Raw genomic sequence first — 13720 nt, 5'->3', positions numbered from 1 at the left:
TTTTATTTTACTGTGGGGTGGTTTTTCTTCCTCTCACTAGGATGTGTCTGCTTTGATGCCCTATTAAAGCCCCTAAAAAGCTGTGAGTTATTTTGGGATCACCAGAATTTCACATTAAATGATAAACCTCAATGCAAGAAGAACTTAACAAATGCAAATCTGTAGTCATTGAATTTTGACTGTTATGTAATTCCTGAGGTTTCATGGACATCCACATTATATTTACTCAGTTTAGAGGTAAGAGATACAAACAGAAATGTATTATTTCGAAGAGAAAAAACCAACAAATTGCCTTTACTAGGCTGAAGCATCCATGAAAGTATCTAAATGCAATTTATCTTCATTATAAAGACTCAGCATTGAGACATGGGTTCTCTGCTGCTGCTCATACTAGAAATTATTCCAGCTCCATTTTCACATATTGATAAGAATTATACTAAATTACATTTCATAATTATAACGATTATATTGTATTTCTACAGATCTTATTTAACAGGTTAAAATTACAATCTAATCTTATTGGCAAATAATCATCTTTGGTCTATCTTTGAAGGGGGCAAATGGAATAAAAGGTACAAGGTGGGAGATTCAGCTGTCCAAAGGTAAATGTGTTGCTTTTTCAGAGAGAGGCCCTTGGGCTGCCTTTAGGCAGCACAGAGGTGGGTGCCATGGGAATGATTGCTCTTAGTCTAGAGCAGCCCAAACAAACCTATTTTGCCACTTTTTACACTCTTAAATGTACACAGGGGCACCACCTGATGTTTTATTTACTCAGTAAATTTGAGCAGACATCAGGCATTAGTCTTTCCAAGAGGAGAGAAAAGCCACAGTTTTGTCAAATGTGACTGAAAATGGAAAATTATGAGGGAAACAGCTGCTCTGCCTTTCGTCTGTAAGTGCTGCACAGGATCCATGAGCACATTTAGGGGGAAAGGGGAAAGCAGTGTTTGCTAAATTGATCTATTTGATAGCTATGCAATATAAACATCCCAGCAGCTATTCCCAGATAATTTCTCTTAACAGGGTGATGAGAACTGAACCTCCCCTGTGGTCCTGAACCAAGCCCATCACCTTCATCCAGGAGCCCCTGAGGGGATGTGGGGATGTTCCAAACCCCTCTACAGCTGCTGAAGGGGAAGTTTAAATAAACTGTGTGCTTCCTCTGCAATAAATCCTCCTGCTCCTGCAGTACTTGCTGACAAAGTGAAGTGGATTTTTCTTGAAGCTAATGTCCCTTTAAGGGTTCATGTAAATCCTTCATGGGTTTTGCTTTCATTTTCAGAATGACTGAATTTTATGGTAGAATCATATCAACTCTTCCATTTTAAATTCAGTCTTGCACCAAGGGATGGTTTCATCATTATGTCTATAGTTAGTAACAGCAAGGCTTTACCATCTGAGCTGCACAAAAACCAGCTAAAACACTTTACAGACTCTGTTTTCCTTTTCACAGTAGTTAGTTCCTCAGACAATAAGCAAATATATCACTCTTCTAGAGAGGAGTTTCATTTTCTCCTTATGTACATTACCTCAGGAATGATTAAACTTTGGGCTTAGTTTGCAGCATCCAATTTCTGCTTCCTCCAGCAGCTCTTGGCAGGTTGTTTTTTGGGATTATGTGGCACAGAGTCAATGTTGGCAGCACTGTCCATCCATGAGGATGCCCCTGACACATCCCAAGGGGTGTGAGGAAGAAATGCCCTCCTTTGGCTTTCTCAGAAGGCAGTGGCAGGAAAGAGGGAGCTCAGAGCCACCCTCTTTGGAAGAGCAAACAAGACATCAGCTGCTTCCTGAGGTCTCCCTGGGAAACGCACAGCTCATAGGAGCTCTGGATCTTGTGGTTCCCCTCCATGAATGTTGCCTAAAAATAGAGCTGAAATGTGGCTGTTCAAGATACAGCCTTGTGGTAAACAAGGAAATTGAGCACATAGCTCAAAGGTTTGCTTATTTTTCTATTGTGGTTTGTAAACTGTTAAAATCTATTGATTGTAGCTTTTTATTTTAGGGTCAATTGCCAATAAGCTTAAGGAAATCTTATGTTGTTCCACTAGTCCAGCTTGGTGCAGACCTCAGGGGCTTCTTGCCTGTTTCCAACCTTTTTCCAGCAGGAACTTTGATTCAGTTAGCTTACAATGTAAATGTTATTTGTAGATACAAGCCAAGTAGTATAGACATTTACAGGATGATTGCTTGAAACTGTCCATTATAACTTAATTTTCAGTTGTCTATCACTTGGGTAGACATTTTCCAGAATTTCCATCAGATTGAAAGTAGAAGCCATTTGCATGTGCATGCTGGACTCTTTCAGAGCCACAGACAGGCAACATCACACACTGGCCTTGCCACAGTGAGCTGAGCCTCTCAGGGGAGACATAGACAAAACTGATAAAACTTTTCCAGGCTTGCTTTGTCAAGGACAGCCATGATTCTGAAATTGCCAAACTCATCCTGAAGGATCCTTTAGTGCAGATGGCATTACCTGGGGTGTTTCCATGCCCATAGCTTTGTTTCCATGTCTCAATCCTTCCCAAGGCATTTTGGAGAAAGGCTGCTTGGGAGGGACTGCTGCTCAAGAGAGATTCTGGAGGATCTGACAATAAGGAATCCAGAAAGCCTAATGATGAACTTCCCTCCTTTCCCAGCTTCCTCTGGAGGCGCACAGCTCTGCCTGTCTCAGGATACAGGAGTGGGAGGAGGGGTGAGACAAGGATGTGTGAGACAGCTGAACTCAGCTACCAAAAAAGCTGCTGCCCTCCCTTGTTTAAGATGTACACAAGCTGAACTTGCAAGCCTTGCTTTAATGATGACTCCATACCCACTGTGAGCTGCCTTCCCAATTATCCATTTTATGCTGTGGAAGTAGAATAGGCTCAAATGTAGCTGAAGCTTCTCCAGCACTTTTTAAATCTGCTGTACACTCCTCCTTAGGCTCTGCTTTTGCGAGCTGGGATGTTTTATTTTATTCTGTGTGGTCTTTAACCCCACAACTCACCTGGGCTCTGCCAAGCTCATGCAGGCAGGTCAGGAGGCCATGCAGACATTCTCGAGAGTGCATGGAACAAAGGCTCCAGAAACCTCATTTTTTTGTCACAGCACTACAGTTGTTCACCATTATTGTGCCAGAAATGGCACCTCTGGCCATTGGCAGGACAAGCTGTCAGCACTGGTGGAGGAGTAAAGATGTTGGGCAGCAATACTGCAAGGTGGAAGCCATAAACTGGGCTGCTTTTCGCCTCTAACACCAAAGCATCAAAGACAGCTCAGAAAAGACAGAAAGAGGACAAAACCAAGAGCATGGACACTTGAGCAATGAGGATTCAGCAGTGTCCATGTTAAAGGCTTGTAAAAAGCCATGTAAGCCTTTAGAGACCAGCTTACACAGGTCTTTTAGGGGCCCTGCATCCCATGTCTTGCTGTCCTGCCTCCCCTCAGCATGCCTGACACGTTTTGCATCTTTGGTTCCCTCACCACCACTCCCCTTAGGGATATCTATCACCAGCCTAGTTCCTTTCCTAAAGAAGGAGTTAATTTCCTAAATCCTTCCATCATGCTCTTGGCTTCCTCTGGTTTCTCCCACATTCTTGCTGTATCTCCTTCCAGCTTGGGAAGATGATGCCTGCACATTTGTCATGCAGCAGGAATGTCATCCAGCCCATGAATGTAGCCAGGAGGGCAAACTTTGTGGGTCTTTTTTCCCCCCCCTGCAACTGACTGAGCCTTCCTGTCATCAATTTATCATGCTTTCATCTAGCTCCGAAAAATCCTGTTAGAGTGTTGCAGTAGGGCACCACACCAGTATGAGATGCCCCTTCTCTTCCTTGCAGAAGAGAAAGGAAATTTCAGAAATTTCATGGGTGTTTTTCTTTGGTGTCTCACCTGGAAAAGGATCAAGGAACTTAACCTTGAAATAAAGCCCTGCTAGCTACCATCCAAAACTCAATATGGACAACCAACTTTACTTTACATTTTCTAAAAACCATGGTGCTGAGTGGTGTAATGTTTACAGATGTATTTTTATTAAATTTACACCTACAGTTTGTGTGCAGTCAATCTCACAAATGACAAACACAGGCCTACTAATAAGTCAGCTGAGAACTGCACAGAGAAACCAGGCTGGGATGGAAAGGATTTTGTTGTTGTTGTTGTTAAGGATGACATGAACAAGGGGAAGCAATGAATGCATGGTCTTTCATTGGTGTGGCAGGATAAGAGCTCTGAAGGAGCCCAGGCATGCCCAGTCCACCAGAAGAGGAAAAAAGAGAACTGCAGATAACATTCTCTCCAGCGTGCAAAAGAGGAACAGAGACTGTAAGAAGATGTCACAGGGAAGGCAGAAGTAAACACAAAGCCAGCTGGAGAGTTCCTGGAACAGGGGAGGAGTGGCAAGGCCTGTGAGGTTGGGAATTGACTGAATCCTCTGTGCAGTCCCTCTGGTCACAGTTTCTCCTCTCTTCTCCCTGGGGTGGACAAGCAGGAAATCGGGTTATGCTCCCTCAACTTGTGGCTGCATGTGCACATGCCCAGGGAGAGGCTGCAGAGGGACCAGGCAGGGAACATATGGGATGGCACAATGTGGATAAAGGGAAATTTTGCCCAGGTCAAACTGTCAGGACAGAAGATAAGGTAGGAGTATGCAGTGGGGTTAGATGTACTCCTGACTTGTACAATACAGATGCTTTAAATGCCTCAGTCCAGAAAACCCAGCATTCTGAAAGCAAACTGTCCCTTGTCCTCTCCAACAGGCACACCTTTCCAGCACTGCCCCTCTCTTGGCACGGCTGGGACAGAAGAACATCAGAAACTAAAGCTCCAGGGCAGCTGGAGTGAAGAAAGGGAACCCAGAGAGAGAAAAGGCATCTCCCAGTGAACCACACGGCGCAGAGGCAGAAGGGTGAAAGGCAAAGGGCAAGGGGTAGAATGGGAGATAAAATGATGATGAATGGTATGGGAGAGGTAATTGTGCCACTGAAGGTCAGAGAAGAGAGAGGAGAGGAGAGGAGAGGAGAGGAAGTGCAAGTGCAAAGAGAAGAGAAGAGCAAGTGCAAAGAGAAGCCAGCAGGACTGGAGGAAGAGGAGAATATGCAGGAAGGATTGGGTGATGAGATTTCCTTGGAAAGACGAGTGTGGTTTTCGGATAGTGGCTTTCACAGCACTCTGGGAGAGACTCCCAGCTCCATGACCTGCACTCACATCCCGAGGCTGATGCTGCCTTGGAAGTACAAACCTAGGTGTCCTGAGTGGTGACTCTTTCTTCTGGGCAGCAAAGAAGCTCAGAAGCTGTTGCTGCTCACGCTGAGGGCTTTGGCACTGGCAGGAGCTGTTGCCATGTGTGGCACTGGCAGGAGCTGTTGCCACGTGCATTTACAAAGGTCCCCACCTCCAGCAGCATCCAAGCACACCAGGAACTCTCCCCAGCTGAGGCAGCCAGGTGCACAGCTGCCTACAGAGTGTGATGGTCACTGCTAACAATTCTGTAGCTCATTGAGGCAGCCCCTGCCCATTCTGCTGTGCACTGAGGGGAAAGCTCCCAGCACAGCCATTTAACTCACATTCATAACAGATTATAATTTTCAAATATTTGTCAAGAATTATCAAGAGCTATGCCAGAAATTATCTGTACATCAGAGTCACTTATAAAGTGCAGGAGAATGCCTGGAGAAGCTGAGGTTTAGATTGCAAATAATGTGGCACCATGACAGCTTTTCACTGGGAGTTGCAACACGTGCGTTTGCACTTCTATTATAAAACCTTACTCAGCTGCTGAAGGGGCTAAAGCCATTCTTAGGTTCTCTAAAAGATCTTTTTAATTTTCAGCTCTCCCTGTGGGAGGCTGGAGGCCAGCTATTCTTTCCACTTGAGGAGTAGGTACCTACAATTCTTGACAAGCAAAGTTCTTTGTAGGCAGACAAAAGTAGGCTAAAAGCAAAGATGCCTGTTAGGGGTTTTTCACCACATGAGAAACTGAGAATTGTTGGTTCTTATCCTAACTTGTCACCCCATTTCTAACATATGCTAAAGATGGTTATTTTTGAAGAAAAGACCTTTATCATAAGGAAAAAAAATCATATTTGTATTGCTCATAACGGAGAGTATAAAATGTCACTCATAAAACTATTCAGCAAAGGCCAATAATGTGTTTAATGCTCACCTATAACAATTTAAAATATTCACTCATTTATGTGTCAGTGGATGAAAAGTAACCCCTCTAGAACAAGTTTATAGCAATCTTCTCCTGGTTTTGTGTCAGTGGTGCTCTCAGGTGTGTCCTGGACATGGCTGGGAGGTTTGAAAGACAGCATGGTCCTGATGCAGAACCCAAACCTTTGTCCTCCAGACTGTACCCAGGAAGTCACATCTGACAGATCAAAGCAGTTGGACTCCTCAAGAGCCAGGGACTTATCTCAGCCATCATTGCAGTGCTGAGCTTCCTACAAAAACCTCTGAAATGTCCAGCCTCCAAACAGAATAGAAATATTCAATAAAGCATCAGAAAACTACCATTCTATACCTTTAACACAAACACAGTTATACTTTTAAATAAATCTGATTTTGTTTTTGTAGGCAGAGTTTGTTCCTCAGTGCCTAATTTTATCTCAGGAGACTTAGTTGCCTAAATCCACATTTACTGCAATGATTCAGTAAAACCTTCAAATGCAACATGTTATAGAATCACAGCATCTTAATATTGTATTTTAAAAGACATCAATTTTAAGAACTGGAATGCATGAAATGTAAGCCTGGAATTATCCACCCTAATTTTTGTGCACTAGGTAAAGTTTATTTCCATAAATGAATGCCTGTAAAGCAAGACACTATTTTTATCATCCCTTTAAATCATGTTAGATCAACAAATTAGGAATCATTCAGATAATAATATGTGGTTTAGGTTATAATAAAAAGAGGATTAATAGCACCAACATTATCCACATGATATATTCCTTATGCCACCAGCTCTCCGCTACCTAAGACAGCCTGAGCCTGACACCACGGACAGGAAAACCCAGTGGCAGAACTCTTGCAGACTCCAGAGTCACTCTGGCATCCCTGTAGTACATTCCAGTTTTTGCAAATGCTCATGAGTGGAGCTCCTCACAGATAAGAAATGAAAACATGGCACAGTGAACTCATGGCTGAATAATCTTCCCATGGGCTTTGGGGGCTGAATGATCTTAGCAGTCAGACTCTCAGAAACCCAATTTTCTAGATCTTAGACAATGTTCTTCCTCCTTGTCAACAGAGAAGAAAGCAATGAGGCCTTTCTTTTCTAGTACTTTGTTTAGCAGCTTTTCCCAATATAACATCTTAAACTGGCCTTTAAGGATGAGAAATACCTTCATGTATACAACAGCCTTCCTAGAGGCAATTAATGAATCCAGAGAATGATTTTTTAAAAAATTATAACTATTATTTGAGTTTGATTTCATTATCTGTTTGCTGCACGTTTGTTGAAGACCATTTGAATTTTTGCTTAAACTGGAATGCACTCCTAACACAGCATAAAATATTAAACATTTATATTTTCCTTTTTTTTCAGCCAGATCCCATCTGCTAAGACTTCTTAGATCTTTCAAATGTTCATCCACTTTCAAACCAAGGTTCTCAGAGTCCTGCTCCAGTACATAGAGGTATGCTGTGGGTTTTTTGTTTGTTTTTTTCTTCAGTTCCTCCCTAATACCCAACATTTTGAGCTTTTACATTTTAAGAAACGCAATTTTGTCATCTGCAAGTCCATCACATTATGCTTTTTTAATGCTTTGTTAATAAAAAGGCAAAACCTGGTACATTTCCTTTTATGATCTTGGAATAAATTTTCCGGGATAAATAAAAATGAAACAAACCTTATTGCTGACTGCATTAGAGATATTTACCCTTGGCATTAGTTACTTATGAACTTTTCTCCTGCATTATCTCATTTCTTATTGGGGAGGTGAACTTTTTCATGTTATATAATGTTCTTGTAAGTTTTACCACTGACAAAAATACAGCAGGAGTGAAGCTGGTGGTTTTAAGCAAATACCTGTGTTTTACTTTCACTCTCAAGCAGAAATAGCTCTTTAAAGTAATAAGTTTTATTTTAAAGAGACACTCAGTGTGAGGACCTCTGACTGTTGCATACCTTGCCTTCTAATCTATGCAGAAAATCATAAAGTCCTAACATTCCTTAGAGGAGAAGCTTTTACTTGGTAAGAGGGACAGAGCTGTCCATCCTTGCCTTCAAACCATTCTTCATTTCCACCAAGGGTGTGAGCAGAAGAAAAGTCACAGTCTTAAGTGAACCAGTCACATCCAGACTGCACCCAGCCAAACAATGTGGAACTCAGCAGCTCCTGCCCATCACCACTGCAGAGGAAATACCAACTACAGCAGAACGATCTTGGATCCTATCCCTGAGTGTCCAGGAATGTGACATGTTTCCTCCAGTGCATGACTGAGAGAAAGTCAAGTAAATAACCATTGTGACTCAGGGAGAATTCACTCAAAATGCCCCTACGGGAAGAAACACCTACTTGGCAGTCAGTGGTTGTTTCTCAAAAGGGTCATTTCATCCTAATCCTTCAGTCTGGACCCTCGGGGGAAACCTTCTGAGGGTGAGTCTGGTAACTATGGACTCGTTTATAACTCTGCACAATCCCCAGATATAAGAGGATTTTCAGAGATATATTTTTGACATTTTATAAACTCTCTTGTCCACTGCTTACCTCTTCATGCTCTAAGGTTATAGACTACAAGTCTCTCTATTTTTTTGCCCCAGGAGAGAGCAAGCCTGAAATTTCTCCATATCTCATGCATCCTCCTCTCTCTTGCAGTGAGGAGCCCCATTCACCTTCACAGGGACCCATCACCTGCACTATTAAGCACTATAACTAACCCAAGCAATCAAATTGGTTCATACCCATCTAAGCCCTGAGCCATCATCCTCCATTCATATTTATCTTACAGACTCAAAGAATCACAGAATAGTTTGGGTTGGAAAGGATCTTTAAAGATCATCCAGCCCAACCCCCAGATTTTTGAAATCTATTTCTTTTATTTCAGAACAATGCCTTTGTGTGTCTGAGATATTTTCTGAATTCTTCAACTATGACAGTTGGCATGTTAGAAAATTATTTCCTCTCCCTGTAAGCCTCATAGCTGCAGCAAAATAACCCACACTACCTTTAGCTGATGTTCCACCATCAATATATCTATGCCTTGTTAAGGTGCAAGAAAAGCCATACCATACTTTACAGTCATTTCTTAGTTTTTAATTAAGCATGCATAATTTGTCCATCATTTAACAATACACTGCATACACAAGCATGACAGGGAGGGGCTGAGGACTGTGTGGGTTTTTTTCACATTTATTCCTATGTGAACTGCTGTGTGGTTGTACCACTGCATTAAACACTTCTATATACTTATTTAATACTTCTAATAAAATTGACACTGATAGGTCATATTTTGATTACCATAGGATAGATCTTTCTAGTGTAATTTTCCTGTGTGGAATACATAACCCATTTCTGCTGTACAAAGGAACAGAATTTACAGATGAGTTCATCTTGCAATGCTAGGGATCTCTGTGAAGTCGAAGTTCTCTGCATCCACGGAAGGAATAGCAAGTCAAAGCTAATTAGTGCAGTGAGAATCTGGGAGGAGAAGTTGCTTCCTGTCTTTGAAATTTTTCACATCTTGGGTGAGCTGATCAGGCAGTGAGTGCTTTGTGACAAGCTGCAAGGCTGATTGTGCACCTTCATTTGCTATGAGTTTTAAGTGATATTTCCACACTAATATGGAGTTGTTTCCTAAGTGAATATGTGGTGTTTACTTAGGCAAGAAAAATACTCTTTTTTGTATGTACAAGACAGTTGGCTTAAAAATTTTGCATTCATAGAAGCTGAGTAATGTACTTAATGGCAAGTAATTTTTCTTGCCTTTACTCCCCAGTAGCTTTTAGTGAGAGAAGCTTCCTTAAGAGATGCGTCAGAAGAGAGGAAAATATGCTGGTCTATTACAGCTATGTGGGAAACAGTAATGCAGTAATTGTAATATTTATTAAGCTTCAGATTTTATACAAGCTACAACTTTTAGCTTGTATTTTTCTTTCATCAGATAAAGAAATCAGGGATTTAGCAAGAATAACAGAGCTTGCTGTCCCTGTATAATATGAAGACAACATGAATCTGTGAATGTGCTCCAAGTTAACTTCAGTAGTGTCACAAAAGCAATATTCAATTTCTCATCTCCCTTTTTGGTCTTTCACTAAGAGATTAAATAGTTAGGAAACAATATTCCTTCCAGAAAATAAAGAAATAGAGATTGAGAAAACTCCTTTCCAGAGGGTTTTGAATTAATCAGGTACTTATCCCAGATAGTAAGATATACTGGCATGACTTAAAATACTTGATACTAAATTTTGCCATTGAGGGCCTCTGTATAACTTTGAAGGATGACCTTTGCATACTGTTAAAGGTATGCAAAAACTGATCAGCCAAAGTAGAAATTGAAAAAACCCAGGTATGATCTTGATGAATTCTTCACATGTATGAGACAGAGCCAATCTGTAATTTATTTGTTCTTGCAAGCACCATCAGCATCTAAATTTAGCATTCATAGGGCAACTCCAAGATTCTACACCTGAAAAATGTGTGCAGTGTGATAAACCCTGCATTTCCAGAGTCCATGTGAAATTTTTTTAAGCAATTCTTTGAAGAATAAATTTAAGTAAGGGTCCCAAGAAAAGCTGGACAAAGAATTTTCAGTTTACACATGAAGCAATGGTTGTCTCGTAGTCTCTACTCCCTGATAAAATGAATTAAGCCTTTCAAGAGGGAAATGAACAACAGTGAAGTTGAGCAGTGAGGATCTTCCTGTGCAGGACAGACAGAAGATCAGCCAGAAGAACAGCTGACCAAAGCTGGAATCACACAAGTGACCACAAACACTAAGCAGAGGGCATAAATGTGGTTCAGTCCAACAGCTGTTTGCTATTAGAATGAGGGTTTTCAAGTACTAAGTAGGTAATTCTTGGACAGTGTAGCCCATTGTTTAGGGTAAGTTAAAGAAACCATTCCTGGAAAGAATTGTTTGTGGTCAGACTTTCATTATCAGAGCTCTTTTCTCACCCCATCTTTCTCTCTCACTGGCTGCCCTGGCACCTCATCTGTGTCTGGTGAAACAGATAAGTGGTTGTCATGAAGCCAGGACAGGCAGCAGTCATTCCATCTGCTCCCTGAGCACCTCTGGTGCTGTGGGCAGCACATTTCTGTTCCTGTGGCCCAGGCAGTTTGTGCCCCACTTGCTGTCTGTGTGCTATGAGGGGAACTGTGGTGGGCTCACCCTGCCTGGTGCCAGGTGCCCACCAAAGCCCCTCTGTCACTCCCCTCCTCAGCTGGGCAGAGCAGAGCAAATACACCAGAAGGTTCATGTGTGAGATGAGGACAGGGAGAGGTCACTCACCAGTCACCGTCATGGGCAAAACAGGCTCAATTTCAGGAAATTACTTTAATTTATCATCAATCAAAACAGAGTAGGGTAATGAGAAATAAACCCAAAGCTTAAAAAGCACTTTCACCCCCAGCCCTCCCTTCTTCCTGGGCTCAGCTTCACTCCTGATCTTCTCTACCTCCTCCCCTAGGCAGTGCAGAGGGATGGGAAATGGGGACTGCAGCCAGTTCACTGCACATTTTCTCTACCACTTCTTCCTTCTCAGAGGGAGGACTTCTCAAACTCTCACCTGCTCCAGCATGGGTTCTTCCCATGGGCTGCAGTTCTTCATGAATTGCTGCAGTGTGAGATCCTCCCTCAGGGTGCAGTCCTTTGGGAACAGCCTGCTCCAGCGTGGGTCCCCCATGTTCCAAGTCCTGCCAGCAAACCTGCTCCAGCCTGGACTCCTCTCTCCATGGGGACACAGCTCCTGCCAGGAGCCTGCTCCAGTGCAGGGGTCTCAGCCTCCTCTGGGTATCCACCTGTTCCAGCAAGGGGACCTCCATGGGCTGCAGGTGATCTCTGCATCCCTGTGCCCTCCATGGGATCCTCCATGCAGGTGATCTCTGCATCCCCATGCCCTCCATGGGCTGCAGGTGATCTCTGCATCCCTGTGCCCTCCATGGGCTGCAGATGATCTCTGCATCCCTGTGCCCTCCATGGGCTGCAGGTGGATCTCTGCATCCCTGTGCCCTCCATGGGCTGTGGGGGAATCTGGGCTCCAGCCCCTGGAGCAGCTCCTGCCCCTCCCTCTGCCCTGACCTTGGTGTCTGCAGGGCTGTTGCTCTCACATCTCCTCATTCCTCGCTTTGGCTGCTGTTGAGCTGCAGGGTTTTTTCCTCTCTCTGAACTAAGTTATGCCAGAGGTGCTCCCACCATTGCTGATGGGCTCAGCCCTGGCCAGCTGGTCTGGCTCAGAGCTGGTTTTGACTCCACAGGACACAGGGGAAGCTTCCAGCAGCTCCTCACAGAAGCCACCCCTGTACCTCTCAGCACCAAAACCTGGCCCCACAAACACAGGGTTCTTCCTGGATATGTGACCCATTGCTCATCTTGATTGCAGCTGCAAAACTCACTTCTGGACAGACACCCCACTTGCTGAGAACCCAAATTTCATTTCATAACTATGCCAAGATGAAAGTTACTTAGCCATTCACTTTTTCTCTGCAGCTCCTGGGGAAGGGAAAGCAGCTGTGGAGGGCAAAGGTGGAATGGGACAAGCTGTGCTCAGGGAGTGCTGCCTTTCCCCATGGTCTGCCCAGAGATGCCAGGGAGCCACCTCTGACTGCTGCCCCATTTGTAGGTGGCTACAACCCAGCGAGATGGATACAGCTGAAATGAGTATTAGTTACCATGTTGGGAGCCTCGCTCTCCTTTGAAATAGAGACAGACTTATGATGGATTTAGCCCACTAAGTAGAGGCTGGAGCTGTGCAGTCGGCCGCAGTCTTTCTGCCATATGGTTTTGATACTCATAACTTTCCTCGAATTAGGGTTCAAGGAAAACTTCAAAGTCTACTATTACTTGGTGAAATTAATGCTATTAGAGGCATTAATCTGTGGACTTCAGTTGGATTCTCCACCTGAGAAGAATAAGGAATTAGTCTTTTGTATTGATGTGTAGTCACAAAATCCTTAAGAGCTGTTGGCCATTTGGTCCATCTTATTCAGAGGGGAAAAAAAAGAGCACAAAACATGGGTGACTTTAGATTTTTTCCTGTTATTTCAGAAAGTAAAGGAATAATTACCTTGTCTCTGAGAAGTTAAAATACATTATTTTGTCCATTTTTGTTTTGGTTTATATTTCTATTAAATAGGTTAAGATTTTCTGTTATAGATTTAAAAAAACAGAAGTATGTCTAACCATGTCTTCCTATATGTACATCTAAAAGTACAAACACAAGGAAAAAGCAGATAATTAAAGGGATGTTATGATATGAAATTTGATTCTCATTTTAACCTAGGAAATAACCAGCAATAAGTTTAAAAACAGAAGAACTCTGGAACTGTAGTAGTTTAGAATTCAAAAAGAAAATTAACTTGTAGATATCAGTTTTGTCCATTTGGTCTCAATTTGTAACTGAGAGCAGTGCAAACTACAGAAGTCAATTCTAAAGAGCATTTTGCTTGATATTCACAAAAGTCAAATCACAGAAATAATCCTCTGTTTACAGCATAAATTTTAGCTTTTTTCTGTTGATGTTATTTCCACATATTTAGATTCTGAATTATACTTACCTTCCCAAAATAATGGT

This window comes from Camarhynchus parvulus, chromosome 1 (assembly GCF_901933205.1).
Source record: "Camarhynchus parvulus chromosome 1, STF_HiC, whole genome shotgun sequence".
NCBI lineage: Eukaryota > Metazoa > Chordata > Aves > Passeriformes > Thraupidae > Camarhynchus > Camarhynchus parvulus.
Note: the sequence above shows the minus strand (reverse complement) of the source record.